Source organism: Parus major, chromosome 6 (genome assembly GCF_001522545.3).
Source record: "Parus major isolate Abel chromosome 6, Parus_major1.1, whole genome shotgun sequence".
Lineage (NCBI taxonomy): Eukaryota > Metazoa > Chordata > Aves > Passeriformes > Paridae > Parus > Parus major.
The window spans coordinates 28464391-28481980 of NC_031775.1; the positions used below are offsets into that span (position 1 = coordinate 28464391).

The 17590-nt window shown below is 43.9% G+C and overlaps 1 long non-coding RNA gene across 1 annotated transcript; it reads right to left on the minus strand.

The window, feature by feature from the left end:
• Nucleotides 1–342: 342 nt before the first annotated feature.
• Nucleotides 343–11105, minus strand: LOC107207158. Its single transcript, XR_001522633.1, has 3 exons — nt 10713–11105; nt 3633–3713; nt 343–3540 (listed from the first exon to the last, which is right to left on the minus strand). It is a non-coding gene; the product is annotated as an uncharacterized LOC107207158 (long non-coding RNA).
• Between the last annotated feature and the right edge of the window lie 6485 nt (nt 11106–17590).

Consider the following 17590-nt stretch of genomic DNA (forward strand, 5'->3'; position numbering starts at 1 on the left):
ACATAGCATCTGCTGTTTGCAGACTCTTGATTCATTTTCTTGCTTGCTTCACCTCTGTTTGGAAACTTCTCAGAACAGACTCAATATCTTTCCAGGGCAGGAACCACCTATTCCTCCTTCCAGGGATTTCCACCTGAGTCACTCACTGTTCTTTCACAGGAAAACAACAGGAACTGTCCATTCTAAATTTTATCAGGGCCCTTCAGTGTTTTTTCAATGGAGAGTAAACTGGAAAAAACACAAAAGAGTGGTGACTTTGCATTAGATTCAGTGAAATTTCAGAAGTATAAAAAAAAAGTAAGTTGTTTTTGTTAAATTGTTAAAAAATAATTTTAGGTTTGTGTTAAAAACTTTTTATTTCAAAATGAAAAAATAAAACTCATGACTTTAACACTGGGGATTGAAATGCATATTTTTTTTGGGGGATTAACATAAAAGTCTCAGTTCAGTGACAAAATGCAGAACTTTGATTTTTCTTCTTTGTTGTTCTGGGAGGGAATATCCTGGTCATCCACAGCAGCACTAGGTCCTGCAGCACTGGGGTGAGAGGTTGTTTTTAAGAGCCCTACTTTTCCAAGCAGACTTGTGAGACAAGTTTGAAGTTTCCTTCATGATGCCAAGTCACCATATCTGTCCCCTCCTTGTGACCCTTCTCTCAGATTCTCCTGGCAGACTCAATTCCAATGTCTCCTGAGGCCATTCAGATGCTTTCTCCAAGTCCATCTCCCACGTGAGAGGGATGGCCAGAGTAAAACACTGGGGAAAACATTTTGGGATGCACAGATTCAAAGCTTCTGGGCAGAACTGGAGGAAACCTGTAACCAGAGGATGCTTTTACCTTTGTTTGCTCAGCCTGTGGCAGGTGAGGGCCCAGAGCTGCAGCTTTGCCCAGGACTTTTGTTGTTGCAGTCAGTTGTCAGTGCCTGGGTGACTGAAGCAGGTCTCTGTGATGGTTCAATTGTTTATTGCAGTGAATCCTCACTGTCCCCCCGAGCCTTACGTGCCTCGACACCGTGGTGTGGCAGAGATGCAACTGTGGGAGCAAATGTGCTCAACAGATTGTAGGCCAAAAAAAACCATTCAACAACACATTCCTAGGAACTCTCAAGCTGATTTCTTACGCCTGCAACAGCATTTCTTTCTTACTCAAGTAGGAATGCTGTCTAAATATATTGATTTTCTTCTGGAGTATTTTTACTAATGGGTAATCTTTTAACATCTGTATGACATCTTGTTACTGGTCTGATAAAGGAACTTGCTAGAAGGAAAAATGCCGTTTGTTGGGTTGGTAATACAGCAGCAGAGCTGCCATCCAGGCTGATCTATTGTTCAGTTAGACTCCACTTAGCTGAGGATATGACCAGAGTGACTAACAGGAACAAGAAATTAGAAGCATAAAGCAGATTTTTATGTTGCCATTTTTCTTTCTTATATTTTCATCTTTCTATCAATCTTTTCAAAGTGAATATACCAAAAAGCAGGGAAGAACCCACACGAGAAGGGGTGGTGCTGAATGGGGCTTGTGTAACCCTCTGGCTGTGGCTGCTGAGAGGATTTGTGCGTGCTGTACATGACTCATGGAACAGCTATTCCTGCACCAGGTGGTTAAAACTCATCAGTGATGGGTTTACAAGAAACTCATCCTTAATCTTTCTTACCACACATGTGGATCAATGGATCTGCAAGAAGAATCATGATTCTTGTTTACATTATTTCACGGATTCTGGAGCCGCTGAAAACAATTTTATCCCTTCTTTGGGCAAAAGAATTTCAGAAGACTACCAGAGTCTCATTTATCTTCTGAGCTGGAGAACTGCACAGAGGATGTCCCTTCAGCCCAGAGGAGTTTGAGTGCTCAATGCTCTTGATGCCTTCTGCCTCCACCCATCTGGGACTAGGAGAGCCAGGGAATGGCACTGAAGCTATTCCATACCCAGCTTGTCCTGGGAAATTCCATACAGGGAGGCTGGGCTGTTTTCCACTTGCTTAAGGCCACTACCATATTCACAATGTAGAAAGAAAAATATATATGTGTTGATCAAAATCTCAGAAAAAATGTAGGTGACATCCAAGGAAAGGCTGAGGTTCCTGTGTGGAGGCACAGGGTCATAGACACCATCAATTTCCAAGAAAGGGATGGCATGAAGAGGTGTTAGAAAATACTCCTCAGTAATTTAAAGAAACAAAAAAAGAAATTAATAAGAACCTACAACCAGAAAGAACTGTGTAAGACATAACAAACAGGCTTCTGTTGGTGGTGTACAAATATCTGTCCTAATTTATTTTTAATCATTAGAAGGGAAGGAGGGGGAGAAAGAGAATAACAGTCTTTGCCAAGTGTTCAGTAATTCTCATATACCTGATTCCCAGCTGCACCTATCTCATTATCACTCTTGTGAGTATAACACTTCTCTTCAAATGCTCCAGCCACTCAGATTTTTGAAGAGGGTTTTTCAACAAGGATGAATGTGATAAATGCAATTTAAACAAGACACTTAATCAACTTATTTATATTAATAACAATATAAGTAAAGGGAGTGAGTCTTCCACAGAGAAGCCCTCAGGAAGTCTCTGTGGAAAAGAAAACACCACAAGATCACTCCTTTTACAGCCACCCCATTAAATATTTGTCTTTTGGATGGTGGGTCTGTGTCCTCCATGCCCATAATGGGCAGTCAGGACACGTTGGAAGAACAGAGCTCAGGGGAAGGGAATTCACGCTTGGTGAGGATTCATCTGCTCATAGCTATTGACTAAATTTCTGTGAGAATGAGTAAAGGGAGTCTGGGAAAAACAAAACAACTTTGATTAATTTTATAAATGTTATTAAAAATTTATTAATTTCTATGAAGTTTGTCTCTGGGAAACTGTCTTTCTACCACACTGTTAAATATGCCCTGAGGCCACAGAGAGAATATGGAACAAATCTGTACTCAGCTTCCCCCATCCTAATGTCCATGGGCCTCAGGAAAAAGTTCAAGAAAGAAATCTGTGCAGGTGGAGCTACCAAAAACGTCAGTGAGGAAAAAAATACCTTTTCAAATTATATTTTCAGATCAGAAATAGGAGATGATCCTCACATTGGGTGAGGAACAGAAAAATAGAGACAGAATTTTTATTTTAATTATTCATTTTACTTAATCTGAGAATTTAAGTTGATCCTCATTTTACAGAAGCCTGTGGAATCCCTAATTTGAGATAAGGTCTGAGTGGGGATCAGAGACCACAAGCAGAGAAGAGGGCTGATGGAAATTTAAGCTGACAGAAGTATAAAAAGAAACAAATGGGCTTTGCCATTCAGAGAATGTAAGCAAAGACCACAGCTCTGGAGGGAAAACAAGACAAAGTCATAGTAAAACAATTCAGAAACCACAGACTCCACTTCAGGAAATGCAGAGGCAAAGGTGAAGCTCCAAGAGGAGACAGAGTGAACCTAAAGTTTGTTTTCCAGAGGCATCCTGAAAGTGTGCACAGACGAGCACAAACCAGCCACATTCTGGAGTTTTTGTCCTTTTGTCTGTGTAAGAAGCGAAATCCTGACTGCAGATATAAAATGAAAAAAAAAATTAAATATCTGTAATTTTCCCAGATGAGAAAAATTTGTGGGAAATTTTAAAGAGACAGCTACATACAGTGATGGAATATTACACTGAGTCCTTTCCACTTGTGATTCCAACACTTTTGCACAAGCTCACTGCTCAGGAGGACTGCATCTGTGCAAAAAAAAATTGAAGAATACATTTAGAAAGGTTGAAAACAGAAATGCAGGCTTTTGTTAGAAGCAGTGGGGAATTTCTGAGCTAGATATGAAGAGAAGGAGCCTTTCAGCTGCACAGTTCTCGGAGATGTGAAATAGAGCAGGATGTGATGAGTAAAACACACAAGTTCCTTTGAAGATTTGTGAAACAGGGCAGCCCAGCTCAGGATGATCAAGACATTTTGCTATGCATGATATATTGTCACTTCCCGATAATATTTCCTTATAGTGAATAAGAGCTAAGTCAAATTAGCCTTTTATGAGATTTAGGGTGAAAAGTGTCACTTGCTGTAACATTGTGGCTGAAACTAAATGTTAAATTTAGCTGGTGAGCAGCCTGTGGGAAACCAGAGAGCAAACATTCCCTCTCCATCCCAAGGACCTTGTCTCTGGAGAGTGTGGAGCAACCTGCTCCTCCATCAGGGATGTTTCTGTGCTGTAACCCAGGTTCCTCCTGCATATCACACATTATCAGTGGCTTCCTCACACCCAGGACTGGGCCTAAATTCCACCTTTCTGCCACTCCTGTGTCCCCCCCAGGCAGCATTTGCATTTGTGGAGCAGTAACAGCTGTCAGCCACTGATGGCCCTATCCCAAGTCAGGGCCAGGTCTATGGTTTCAGAGCTCCCTGCACACTTGCCATATGGACAACCCTGCAGTAACGTGTCTCCTAGACTGTCGTGGGCTGGAACTGGAAGTTCATATGGAAATATTTTTTTGTGTGCGCGTCGGTTTTGCCAAACGTCCTGTTTTAATTATTCATTTCGCCTCATGAATAAATGAAAAGGGGAAACATCAAAAGTCGCCAAATACTCTGTGCTGGTCACAAACTGAAGGTTTCTTTTTAATGTACAATCAGAAAGTTGGATTAAGATTCACTCCTTTGATATGCAGCTGATTATTTTTTTTAATATATAAAAAAGAGAGAAATTCCTGTTTCCTGCAATTAACTGTATTTTTTTTGAAGCGCAACAGGCATAGAGAAATCACATATCTGTGGCGACTCCTTTCAAAGAAAACAATTAGCATCCATATCAAAAAGCTAATTCAGAGAAATTAAAAGAACACATACATCAGTAAAATATAATATTTCCTCTTTAGCACATCTCATTGTGTACAATGTGTCACTGTAAAATTGTTAGGCTTGGAGATAATGAAGAGTGACAGTTGAAGGGTTCAGGGCTTCATATAAGACTTTTGGGTATGTAAAGATTTTAATTGCACATAATTATGAATGTGCAAGTGGAACGATTTAATTTTTTAGCTTTCATGCTATTAGAAGGCTAATAGAACCAATATCAAACTGAGTTAGTTACAGCAGAATTACTAGAAGAAGCTATTTTTTCATTCAGCGATTTAAATTCAATCAAAACAAAAAAAATTAAAATAGTTCATATGTTTCTCTCTTCTTTTACATTTATATAATGGTAGTAAGATAAGTGGTGTGTGTTATTAACAGAGAGGAAAAAAATACTTCTTATAAGATTAGAATATCCTGGAATAATGGCAGTGGATAGTGGGGAAGCACAGAAGAAAAAGGGCAGCTATGAAGGGTGTGGTTACAGTAATAAAGTTGTCTGTTGAGACTGACTGTTGTCTAAGACACCTCTATATTCTTGCTATAAACACATAATTATACCACCTCCCCACCTTAGACAGAAATCTTGCTGAGAACAAGGAATGAGCTCCATTTTCTGGCTTGGTGAGGTTTTTTACTGCTGGAAACACAAAACCAGCAGGACAAAATGCTTCAAGTAAGTCAGGAAGGTGCCTGAAGCAGGCCTTGACTCCCTGAATCAACGAGTTTTCACCTTGGCAGTGTAAATAAGGCCTATATGGCAGGGAATGTTGTCTCCCAGCATCCTGGATGGCTGTGAGCACTACCACAGCTTCCAGGAATGCTCAGGGTGGGATAAAACAAGGTTTCCAGCACAGCCCACCTTCTGCAGGGTTCAGGACTCCCTATCCAGTACCATTCCCCAGCCTTCCCCCTAGCATCCATCCCTCTCCTGCATCTTTCCCCCTTTCTATCCACAGCATCTCATTTCCCCTGACTCCTCCAGCCACGCTTCTGTGAGCATTTCCTTGGATCTGCCCAAATTCAGGCTCTCCCTGGCACCTCCCAGCTGATGCTGAGGGGCTGGAGCTGCAGCCCTGCCCTGTGCAGCTGTCACACAGCCTGCCCAGCCAGGGGACATGGGCAGGAAGAGCAGCTCCCAGCAGGGAGGAGGGAGAGGAAATAGTGTCCAGACACTCTGAATTTTCTCTGATATAACCAGGCGCTTCAGTTCTTGCGCCGCTTTCGCGTTTCCCGCTGGAAAACGATTTTCTGTCTCCCGCTAAACCCCATTTAGGTCCATCTTTCAGCAGTAATTAGAAGTCTGTTGGTGTTAGGATCTCTTTGCAGATCTTGGACCTTTTCAATTAATTTTAATCAGGTTCATTAGCACTTTTTTTAATGTGTAAGAAATGGGCAAATACATAACTGAAGAGGCACTTACCTTTTAATGAAGGTAACAAATATGCAATTAAAAAAGCTCTGTCTTTCAGCAACTTTGCAGTAAATTAACTTGTTTTGTCATTATTGTGCATGTAGAATGTCACTTACTCTGGAGTTCTGACATACAATTCTTTATCACTGGCAGAATTAGTGAGTAACATTAAGAACTAGGAAATTACAATTAGTTCATGAATTAGGTGGGATATACAAAGTGTTAATTATTGAGGGACCAAACTTCATGCAATTAAAATTTAAAATCAAGATAAGAATAATGTATTATTAGGCATCTGAGTATTTAATGAAGTTGTGAATGATTACCAAATTTTATAAATTAATTCTAAGGTTCCTTGACTATTCTTAGAAAATTTTGTGCCGTGGGACTTATAACAGGCTGCAGTTGTTTGTGAATAGAATAATAATATGAAACTCAGAAATACTACAGGAATCTTTGTTTTTTGTCAATTCTATATGGGTCTGTGAAGATGCTTAATAAACATCTTGCTGCTAAAAAATACTATACCAATGCTTCTTCACCAAGAGCTTCAAATATGAGTTTCATGTACAACTGCCACATCCAAACATTTATTATCTGCTCATCAGGAAGCTGCTGGAAGTTCACCCTTCATTGTAAATTGTCTTAAAATCAAAGGGCTCCTTCGCAGGCAGGCCATATTCTGCCCATGCAAAGTGTAACTGCAATATTATTGTAGATACCTATTGTAAATTCAAAGATTCTCCTGAGGATCCCAGCACTGAATGGCACAAACCTCTGCCCCACTGCTACTGGCAAACTGGGGCTGAAGAGCAAAGCAGACCCTGGAGCACCCCAAGGAGCCAGTGCCAGCATCTCCCTGGCTTTGTGGTGTCGAGCAAGGTGATTTCATTGCCAGAGGAGCCACAGGGTTGGGACCTGCTCTCAGGGTTCCAAAAATGACAGTAAAAACTGTTCCAACACCACAGAATTGCAGCATGGGGCAGCCCAGGAGAAGAGCAGTGAGCCCAGCTGGCTCCATCCATTCCTGGCTTCCAGGGCCCCTTACCTACCAGACAGAAACAACCATTTCATTTCAGCAACTTCCACAAAATGAAGTGTTCCTCTTGTAAGGTCTCCCTCATTTTTGTGAGAACTGTAAACTTCAGAGCAGCCTTGCTGGTGAGCTCTTGAATACTTCAATTTCTGCAATAATTTCTCCACTGCAGTGAAATAAACCTGCTGCACTCATGGATCAGTGTCCCAGGTGATTGTACAGCGCTTCCCATGTGAGTCTGTTCCACAGCTCCACTAGCTGGATGATTCCACAGCGGACAAACCTTGAAAAATTTGCAGTAACAAGAGGTCCTGGGTAAATCTGATGTTTATTTTATTTGGTTATTATTTCTGTCATAATCAACAGCAGAGTGTGACGCTGCAGTGCCAGCATCCCTCAAGGACCCTCAGAAGGGCACCTGGTGTTTTCAGCCTGTGTTGGTGTGGTAGCAGGTACCCACCAGGCCAAAAAAATCCATCTGCCCCAGGGCAATATCTGTTAGGGATTCCAGTGTCCCTTTTATCCTGTGGGATATCACATTTCACCCCCCAGCAGTGGCCCAATCCTCATGGCTCTGCCCAGGCTCTCATTCTGGCTGTGGGTGTCACTCCTGGTGTCACTCCTGGGCCTGTGTGGCTGCTGATTCTGCATGCAGCCCACAAAAAAAGGCTCTGTGTAAACTATCTTATTTATTTCACTATCCTTCTCCCATTCACCAGGCAAATTATCACATGCGTATTTAGTTTCAATAAGATAAAAAATTGCCTAATAAAATATTTACTCAGCCTTTGTCCCTGCAAGTGTAAACTCATGTAATTACAGAGCACTCCAGAACCTGTGGCTATAAATCTCTAGAAATAAAATCCTCAGCACATTGACAGAATAAGGCTCCCATTTACTGTGAAAATGGGAAGCTAGTCCATGCCAAGCTGCTAGATTAATTTAATGTGCTCCAATTCATGCTCCTCTCTCTTCAGTCTTCAGGGAAGGATGTTTATCTCTTCCTACTGCCTTGAGATGGCTGTCATTACCTTTCCATCTTAGACTGGAGAAGTGATGATCCCACCTTTTTCTCTGAAATCACTGTCTCTTAACCCAACATTGGCTTGTGCTGCTGGCAGTCAGTAGCACCTGGGATGTGCTGTTCAGAAAGGCTGATGTGTATGGATACCCTTGGAAAATTAAAAGTATCGCAATAAAGAGGGATACTTTTTATTATCTCAACAATTAACAAGAAGCAGGTAGATATCAAGGTGTCCTGGCCTGATCATCCTGGCACAGGCAGCCTTCCATGGGATGTGCTGCCAGCAGAGCCGTGGTGGGACCAAGCTGCTCTTTCCAGGAAAATGTTCCCAAGGGGATTGGGAACCTGTGCCCAAGGAGGTTGCATGCAAAAGCCAAACCCTCAGTCATGATCTGCTTGTTATACAGGCAGGGGAGAAGAAGGACTATTATTCTTTATTTTCAATGTTTAGATTATGGGGCTTTAGCTTGGAGGGATCAGAGAAGGAGGGAGCACAAGGAATATAACAACCTCTTTTGTACCTGTCACTTTAATGTATGCCTGCTCCCACTTTGGCACAGCACCAGAGCCTTTGAAACACAGGAGAGTGGTAAGGAGTATATTTTGAAGGAACTTTTAATTAACTCTTCCCTTGGGCTACTGAGCAGAAAAAGGTGGGAGTGCCTGTGGCTGTTTTTAAAGGGTTCCTCTACAAAGGCAGTTTTTTTATTCTCAGGCTATCACAAGTCTAGGATTGGGGAAAAAAAAACCAAAACAACCAAACAGGTAACTTCTCTAACTCAGCAGGTAACCTAACACACCAGTCCCTGAAAAAGCACAGCAATGAAGGCTTTTACTTCCCCAACTAATTACTTGAATAAAACACTGCTTGGACTCAAACCAGGTATCAACATTGCATTCAGCATTGTCTGTCCAACCACAGCAGCCAGCTAACACACAATAGGGGAAAGTAGAGAGCGAAGAAGGAAAATGTTCTTTCCTGCTGGGTCTGTAGAGGATCAGGGTGACCCTCAGGAAACCCTTCACAGAAATGGGGGAGAAACTCAGTCCTTCAGGAAGTCATGGCCAAAGGTCTCCCTCTGAGAAGCAGGGGAATCTTCCTGAAGAAAAAACTTGGTTGTTCCTTCTTCTTAGCTGGGCAGACCACCCAAAACACAGGCTTTCCTTTGCCAGTATATTTTCTGCCTGGAAACATTTCATTGATGGAAAATCCCTAATGAGATCTGCTACAAGCTCCTGCAGAAGGTGACCCAAGGTAAGAATAGCTGGAAGGGGAAGGAGGGAGGAATTTCTTCAGTTAAAAACAAAAGTCAGGCACCACCCAAGTTCCAGAGTCGTCGTGTTTATGAAAAGGAGGTTCCCGTATCAGCCCAGGTGTTCATGTGGATCTTTGTGTGAGCTTCATCTGAGACACCAGTTCACCCCAGCAGTCTGCAGTTTTGCAGTGGTGCATGCTGACATGGAACACATCCCACATGTGCAACAGAGCCTGCCTGAAATGAACTCAGGTTGACCTGAGCACTCATTCTGGTGATGGAACTTCTCCATTTCCAGCCCAGGAGGATGACCAGGGATGGCAGCTTGGCACTTAGAGATTAATTACAATGACAGCAGACTCTGTGTCCTTCCACTCCAGCACAGACCTACCCACGTAAGATGGCTCTGCTAAAATAAGCTTTCTTCCTATATCTGATATGAGCTGGCCCAGGAAACAGCAGGGAGCAATCTGGAGGTGGTGGGTGACCAGGCTCAATGCAAACCCTGCACCACCCACCTCTGGGTGCCATCACAAAGCTTCACCATGAAGCTGAAAATGGGAACTAGGATTTTCATTCCCAAGTCAAATATAATTTATGGAACCAAGGGCTACTTCCCTCTGAATCTCCCAAATTTTTTTTATGCTGATTGAACATGAGATAAAAAATATTGTGTCTCAGTTTTAGACCTCCTTCATACCTCTTTCATCCATTTCTTGCTCACTTCCTTTCCATCTTGGTGCCACAAGGAAACTGTCTCCTTCTACCCAGCTAGCAAGGCAGAATTGCATTCCAGAGAGTTCAGCCTTTAAAATCAGAAAAACCTGTTTCCTATGGCCTGAGCCTCCTATTCCCAAAGTCTCCAATGGCAGATGATGTTTTCGGTGCAACCAGTGCCATTCCAGGTTCCAGCACCGGTGAGGGGTGAGAGTCCTGCCCTGAGGGCTGCCATATGCACACATGCATCCACTGCTTTAAAAAAAGGATTAAAGCAGCCTAAAATAAGTGACTGAAGGTCTGATTTTCTTCCCGTTTCTGCCCAGTCTTAATAAAAAGCAAACATCCCCTTTGGGAAGTTCTATTCAAGCAGCAAATTTGATTTCAAGGAAGGTCAGAGTCAGACTCACCCAGGCAGCATTAACTTACCACTAACGCTTCCATCAGCTGCCACCCTGTGGCTGGAAAACACCTTTCCCAGCTGGTGTCCAGAGGAAAGGCTCCACTGTCCCTGGAATTGCCCCATCCCAGCTCTGGGAGGCAGGATGAGGGCAGTGGGGGGGATCCCGTGCCTCGGGCAGGTGTGTCCTGGCTCCCAGGCCGTGCGTGCGAGAGTGTGACGCCACTGCCGTGACGTCTGGAATGTTCCTGTCCTGGGAAAACAGCGCTGGCTGCTGCCCAGGGATCTTTAATAGAGACCGAACATGGATGTGGGGATGCTTGTGTGTAATTATACACAACATATAGGGCCATTTACCATATGGGAGCACTTGGAGCCCTTTGATCCTTCTCACCCATAAAACTGGGCTGGAGGGGCCTGGCGTGGGGGAGTGGGGTCACAGAGGGGCTCACTGTCGTTCCAGTGAAGGCCAGGGCTGTGCCTGTATTTTCTCATTTCCCATCAGTGCTCAGGAAAGAGATTTGCCAGCACAGCTGGAAGAAAGCAGGAGAGCACTGCTGGTGTCTTCTGGAGCCCAGCTTGGAGCCCTTTCTAGGCAAACCAGAGAGGTGCTCTGGTGAGTTTGCTGGGGCCAGAGGCTCAGCTCCTCCAGGAGCCACCCCCTTCCCTGCATCCCCCAGTTCTGGGCGGGCACCCCTCATCCACAACAGAGCCCAGGGAGGGGAGCCCTGGCTGAGAAATGTCCGTGGTGCAGGGGTTTATGTGCTTAGGGTGGTAATGCCTGAAAGTGGGAGGAAACCCACCTGCACCCCAGACTATCTGCCAGCCAGGATGCCAAGTGCCAGCACAGGAACCAGGGCAGCTGCACCGCCAGCTTCCAACACCTTTGGAGGTGAGTCTGGAGACTGAAAGACTCAGCTTGCCTCCACACTCCTTCCTGATTGTTGTTTGCATCACCTGCACCTGATGCAGGCATTTACAGGGCAGGACTTGGAAGGAGCTGCTCACAGATTTGAGTGGGGCTTTATCATAGCAATGCCTAGCATTTTGTGCTTTCCACAGTTCCCTGACTGGATGATGCCAAAACTATTTCATGAAAAGGAATTACATACTACAAATGCTACACAGACTCAGTTATTTCTTGTCTCTATCAATTCTGAAAAAATTCCCCAATACCTCACTTTGCAAAGACAGCTGAGAGTTTAGTTGTATTTTCCATAGTCTGGAGGGCATCAGGTTGTGATTCCCCAGCCTGAGTTTATTTCTTACTCTGCCACTGAGGTGTGAGTAACCCTGACCAGACCACTTGGCCCCTCTGACTCGGTTTCTTCTTTTCTCTTTTATTTTCCTGCAGTATAATGTCCTTGATAGAAGAGCTGGTTGTTGGTTTGCATTTGTGGGGTGTGTCATGCAACGGGGGAGAGGGCAGGACCAAAGCAAAAGCGCTGAGGAAAGCCTGGATGTGCTGCTGAAGACAAGGAGGTTTAATTCCATGACTTGTCTGTTCCCCTTGTTCACCAGCTCTGGAAAGTCCAGATTTGGGCTTGCCCCAAAAACTGCTCCAGACCTCATGGCAGCCATGCTATGCCCCTGCCATCCCTGCAGCTGGGCCCTGGGGACCTGCAGGGACAGCACAGCATCACAAATCCTCATGCTCAGAGGCTTTCCTACATTTTCCAGGCTGCTGACAAGCATTTGCTTGCAGAGGAAAACCCAGCAAAGGAACACTGGTGAAGGGTAAGGGTGTCTTTGTGTGATTTTCTTACCCACACTCACCTGTGCAGTTCTGCTGAAACTGAGGGAGATGCCTGGGTGCAGAACCACCACTCAGCACCCTAATCTTTCAAGGAATTTTGCACACATGGGTCCTTGCTGGTGAATCTCCCTGGAGCCATTTGTTCTGCTCTCACTATTGCTAAAACATGAGAAAAAACAGCACCTCTGCCTGCACCCAACCACCCCCTCAGTAAATCCTCACCACACAACAGATACTTGTAAACTCCTTCCATCCATCCTACACAGACATTGCTGCTTGAATTAAATTTCTCCCATTTCTCAATCTTCTTTTCTTTCTTTTTTTTTTCTTTTTTTTTCCAGGCTATTTGAGCCACAAAACTAGCCAACAGACACAGCTGGGAAACACACTGCAGCACAAAGAAAAAATAATAAAGGCTGGGAGAAGTTCTTTTCCCCTCTACAGAACTGTAATTGGGTCTTCTCTTTTCATTATTTTTTTTTTAAGCTCAGTTGGGGTATGAACTCCTTAATCTTAGTTTGACTTATGGGAAAGGGAGGGCATTAGCATATTTATAAAAATTTACCTTGTTCTGAAACTGTAGACATGCTTCACCTTATAATTTCATGATTAGTGTCATTTCATCATGGGGGAAAAGCCACTTTTTCTATCCAGCGGCACAAAACGAATACAAATCAAACACATGCTTTCTGGAATTATTCACACAATGTTTTCAAAAATCGACACAGTTCAATAGTTGAGCAATAAATTTTCTTACTAATGAGACACTAAAAAATGTTTTTGATGTTACGCCCAGGGAGAACTAGTTATTGCAGATTTATGGGCAATCTGTGCAAAGACTGTCCTTTGCTTCCAATGAGTTTCTAATTTTGATTTGATGATATCCAGCTGCGGAGATTTGGCCATGATATTATATAACTTGTGATATCACATCTATACAGTATTTTCCTCCCCCTCGACGGCTGGCCTTTTCATACACAACCTGGACTGCAGCATCCCATGGTTTACCTGTGCAGACAGCCATGGCATGTGGTGTTTATGGATCCCTTTAAGGAGTGTGTGCAGTTACACTATGTGCATCTCATAACTCTCTGAAATACAGGAGGCAAATTTAAATTTTGCTGGAAATACAACTTTTCCTTTCAGCTCCTTCTGCTCTCTCCGTGGCTGGGAGCTCAGAGCAGAGCAGGTCAGAGTGTGGGCAGTCATGCTCCAGAAGGCCTTGCAGACACTGTTTTGTGGTTCCTTTTGTTCCAAGAATTTCTTCCAGCATTTGGCTGGAGCCAAGCCAGCCAGGCTTGTCCAACCCAGGGGAAGCCACCACCCCAAGGACTGAAGTCACCACGACCCACCCCCACACACGGGAAGGTTCGGAACAGTCAGTGAAGGGCGGTCAGTGACCTCCTGTGACACCCTTTTATCAACAAAAAGCCTGAGAGGGAGGGTTTCCCAACCCAGGCCCAGAATATTTTCAAAGCAGAGTAGTCAGTGAAGGTGACCACCTATTCATTTCCTGGAAGTTACCAACAGCAGGGGTTTATTCCCCATACCCTGCTGGAGACGAACTCAGACCTTCCCTGGGGGCATTTTTAATCTGAAACAAACCAAGCTGTGCCTGTATTGATTCTGCTGGCAGGCCCCTTCCCTCGGAAATGAGGGAATGTGGTATCTCTCAAGGGGTAATAACAAGGCTCCTTGCCTGGATACAAGAACGATGAGTGCTTCAGAAGTGCTGATGATTAAGGCCCGTGTTTAGGCCGCTTGGAAAAAAGCTCTCTGCGAGGCGAAGCAGCCACAAGCCAGCTCGCTCCGCCGCTCGCCCGCCTTCCGCCCACATGGCTGCCATGTGGGGAGGCCACGGAGAGCCCGGGCCAGCCCTCCTGGCTGGAGGATCCCGCTGCAGCTGTGCCCGAGCAGGACAGCCCGCAGGTAACCCTGAACATCAGGAGCACTGCCATGGGGGTTTTCATTCTCATTTAGCAAGTCTGCAACTTGAGCGCGCTGCCAGTAACTCACAGGCTTGGCTCCTGGCAAAAGACAGTAAGACAGAGGTGGGTTATGTGGAATGGCTGCAAACACAAAGGCTACAGGGCTACTTTCTGCCTAAACTAACTCTTCCAGCTTAAAAAGTACGATGAGGAGACTGTGGCCACCCTAAATAGTACCAGATTAACTGATAACTCACAAACACTTCAGCCAGTTATTCTTCTGAAGGGCTGCAAGAAGCACACCCGTGGCAGGAACAGCAAAAGCCTTTGGCAGGTACTTCCCTGGGAATCAGGCAGAGCCACCCTCTCGTTCCTCACAGGCCACGCACATGCATAGTTCCATATAAATCATGGGTCTGAACAACATAGAAGCACTAAACAAAGTTAAAAGGTCACAGAAACACATTCAGAATGACATCTTATTCCCAGCTTTCAGTAAGCACATTATACATTGAGGAGCTGCCATTCCTTTTTTTCTTCATAAACCCAGGGTTTGGGTCCCCTCCTCCTCACATGCACCTTCGCGTCACATTTCTATCTCCAGGTTTACTTCTGATGCAAATGATTCCAATGGCACTTGAAACGCACACAGAAAACGCAGCCAGATGTCTTCCTTGGATTTCAGGAAGGCAGAGAAGTGTCAGAATTAAATCTGGATGGCTATGATGTTACCAAAAATAGTTTCTGCGCTCACTCTGTGTCTGTGAAGATGGATCCCAAGGCCAAACACAGAAATTAGCTTCCATATCAACATTTTACTGTCACTTTCATCGCCACGCCAATAGATTAGTTAAAATAACATCGTTTACTGGCATGGAGTGTTATTGCAAACAGATGTCATCATTAGGATAAAGACGAGTTCTACTATTTCATCCAGGAATTTATTCATGGAAATTTTGATTTTGCTCATTGAAATAAGAAACAGTTTTCACTCTTTGAATCTTTCATCCCTGAAAACCCCTTTAGGGTGGGTTGTTAGGTTTTTTTGTGTTGTTTTTCTCTCCCATAAAGAAGAAATCAGCATTTGCTTGACATGGCATAATTCTGGTGGTTATTTTCAGTTAAAAGTTTTCCTCCAGTGAAAGGTAAATGTTAGTTGGAAAAATATCGATGATCAGCTGTAATTTCCTATATATCTTTCATGATTGTATCTAATTGCATTCTGCTTCCTTCAACTCTTCTTCATCTGGAGTTGAATTGTTCTAGTATCAAATATATTTGTTTTTCCATAGTCATTGAGTCACCTCTGTGTTATTCAGATAAAGCTGGACATTCATTTGTAATGTTTGGGTTTGGTTGCCTTCCTTTTTTATGGAGGGAGTCTGCATGGATCATGGATACACATTTGACTTCATTCATTAGAAAGGAACATGAAACAGTTCAATGTAATGAGATCAGCCACCACAACACAGCAGCTCAGGAGGAGTAAAACAGGACTGGACCAGGCAGAAACCCGAAATCTCAGTTCTGCTAGAAAGAGAGGCAGTGCTCTGGCTGACTTCAGCAAGGATTCTAGGATTTCATCCTGAGAATTTAATAGTACTGCAGTTCTAAATTCAAGCAGAAATGCGTGCTCACTGGCGTAGAATAAGGTTTCAGTCCTACACAAACAAAAGCCTATAAATTTAAGTAAAAGAATTTTGACCCCCTGCACTTTATTTATTTAATCTGCTTGCAACATATTAAATATTAAAAACTACATTGTACTAGATTCTAGGTACCTCTGAGAAATAACCACAAAAATCACCCCATACACAAAAAATGCAATGGTGCCCAATCTGTATTCTTACTCAATCTGCTCCTCAGATCCAGGAGAGAGCAACAAATCAGGTCATGTTTGGCACCTAATTTAGTGTAATATGTTGACTTATTGCTGCTCTCTGGATCTGTGTACTCCTCACACCATGACTAATAGGTTGTGCATAACTTCTATATGAAATTTGCAGTGTCCCCATTGCATGAGCCCTAGTGCCAAGATGGAAATTCCCAACACCCCAACACAGCCCTGGCCTCTCTGCTCCTGCTCACATCAATGGAAAAGTTCCTTTAGACCTTAGTAATGGACCGTCAGTCACTAAAATCAAAATCCTTTGGAGAAAAAACCTACTATAATCTATTTTTAAAGGCCCAAATCTTTTTGAGTTCTCTTATAGTAGAGTGAGAATGGACACTGTCAAGAAAGGGCATCTTTGTAATGTAAGATAGATGTTTGGTTTGGGGGAAAAATGGGAAGAGCTTATATTAACAGACCTCGAGTGCACACAAAGTCAGCTTGACTCCTGGAAAATCCGGGAGGATCTCTGGGCACTCACAAAGAGCCTGGGGCAGGTGCAGGTGGTGCAGGACCAGCTAGGCAGCAAGGAAGTTCAGGCACCCAGGTGCCCTGGAAAGCACTGAACTAAATCAGCCTGACTGCAAAGAAATAAAAAATACTGCATAAAGAAGGACAGAATGGTTGAAGTGACCTCTGGAAATCCCCTGGTTCCACCCCCCTGCTAAAGCAGGTTCAGCTACAGCAGGTGACACGGGATTGCCTCCAGGTGGCTTGTGAATATCTCCAGGGAAGGAGGCTCCACGGCCTCTCTGGGCAGACTGTTCTACTGCTCCATCACCCTCACCCTGAAGAAGTTATTCCTCATATTCAGATGAAACTTCCTGTTTCAGTTTGTGCCCACGTGGTTGTGTCTTTTCCAGGATAAACAGCTTCAGCTTTCCTTGTAAGAGATGCTCCAGTCCCCACATCCTCCTCTGGACTCTGCTCAGCTGCTCTTTGTCTGCTCACTGCCACTAACCCTCTCCTCCTTTTTCCAGCACAGGGTGTTGTCACAGCTCTCTGGGATAGCCAGGATGGGCTGCAGAACAGCATTTGCCTTCCATCTTCACTCACAGCCCTGTGCTGAGTTGCTTAAATGCGTAAAAATCTTGATCCTGCATCTCCTGTGAGTGCCTACAGGGACCACCGCTGTGTCTCATTACGCTGAGCTGGGAAAAGAGCAGGAGTTAGTTACCAACGGCAGAGCAGCCCCCAGAAACTCTAGCTGGAATTTCTATCTTCTTCTGCATTTGCCTTTACTGTAATTATGTTTCAGAATAATTTCTATGTCAATCTCCCACTTCCAAATATAAATGTCACTTCTCTTGCCTGGATTCAAAACAAACTGTC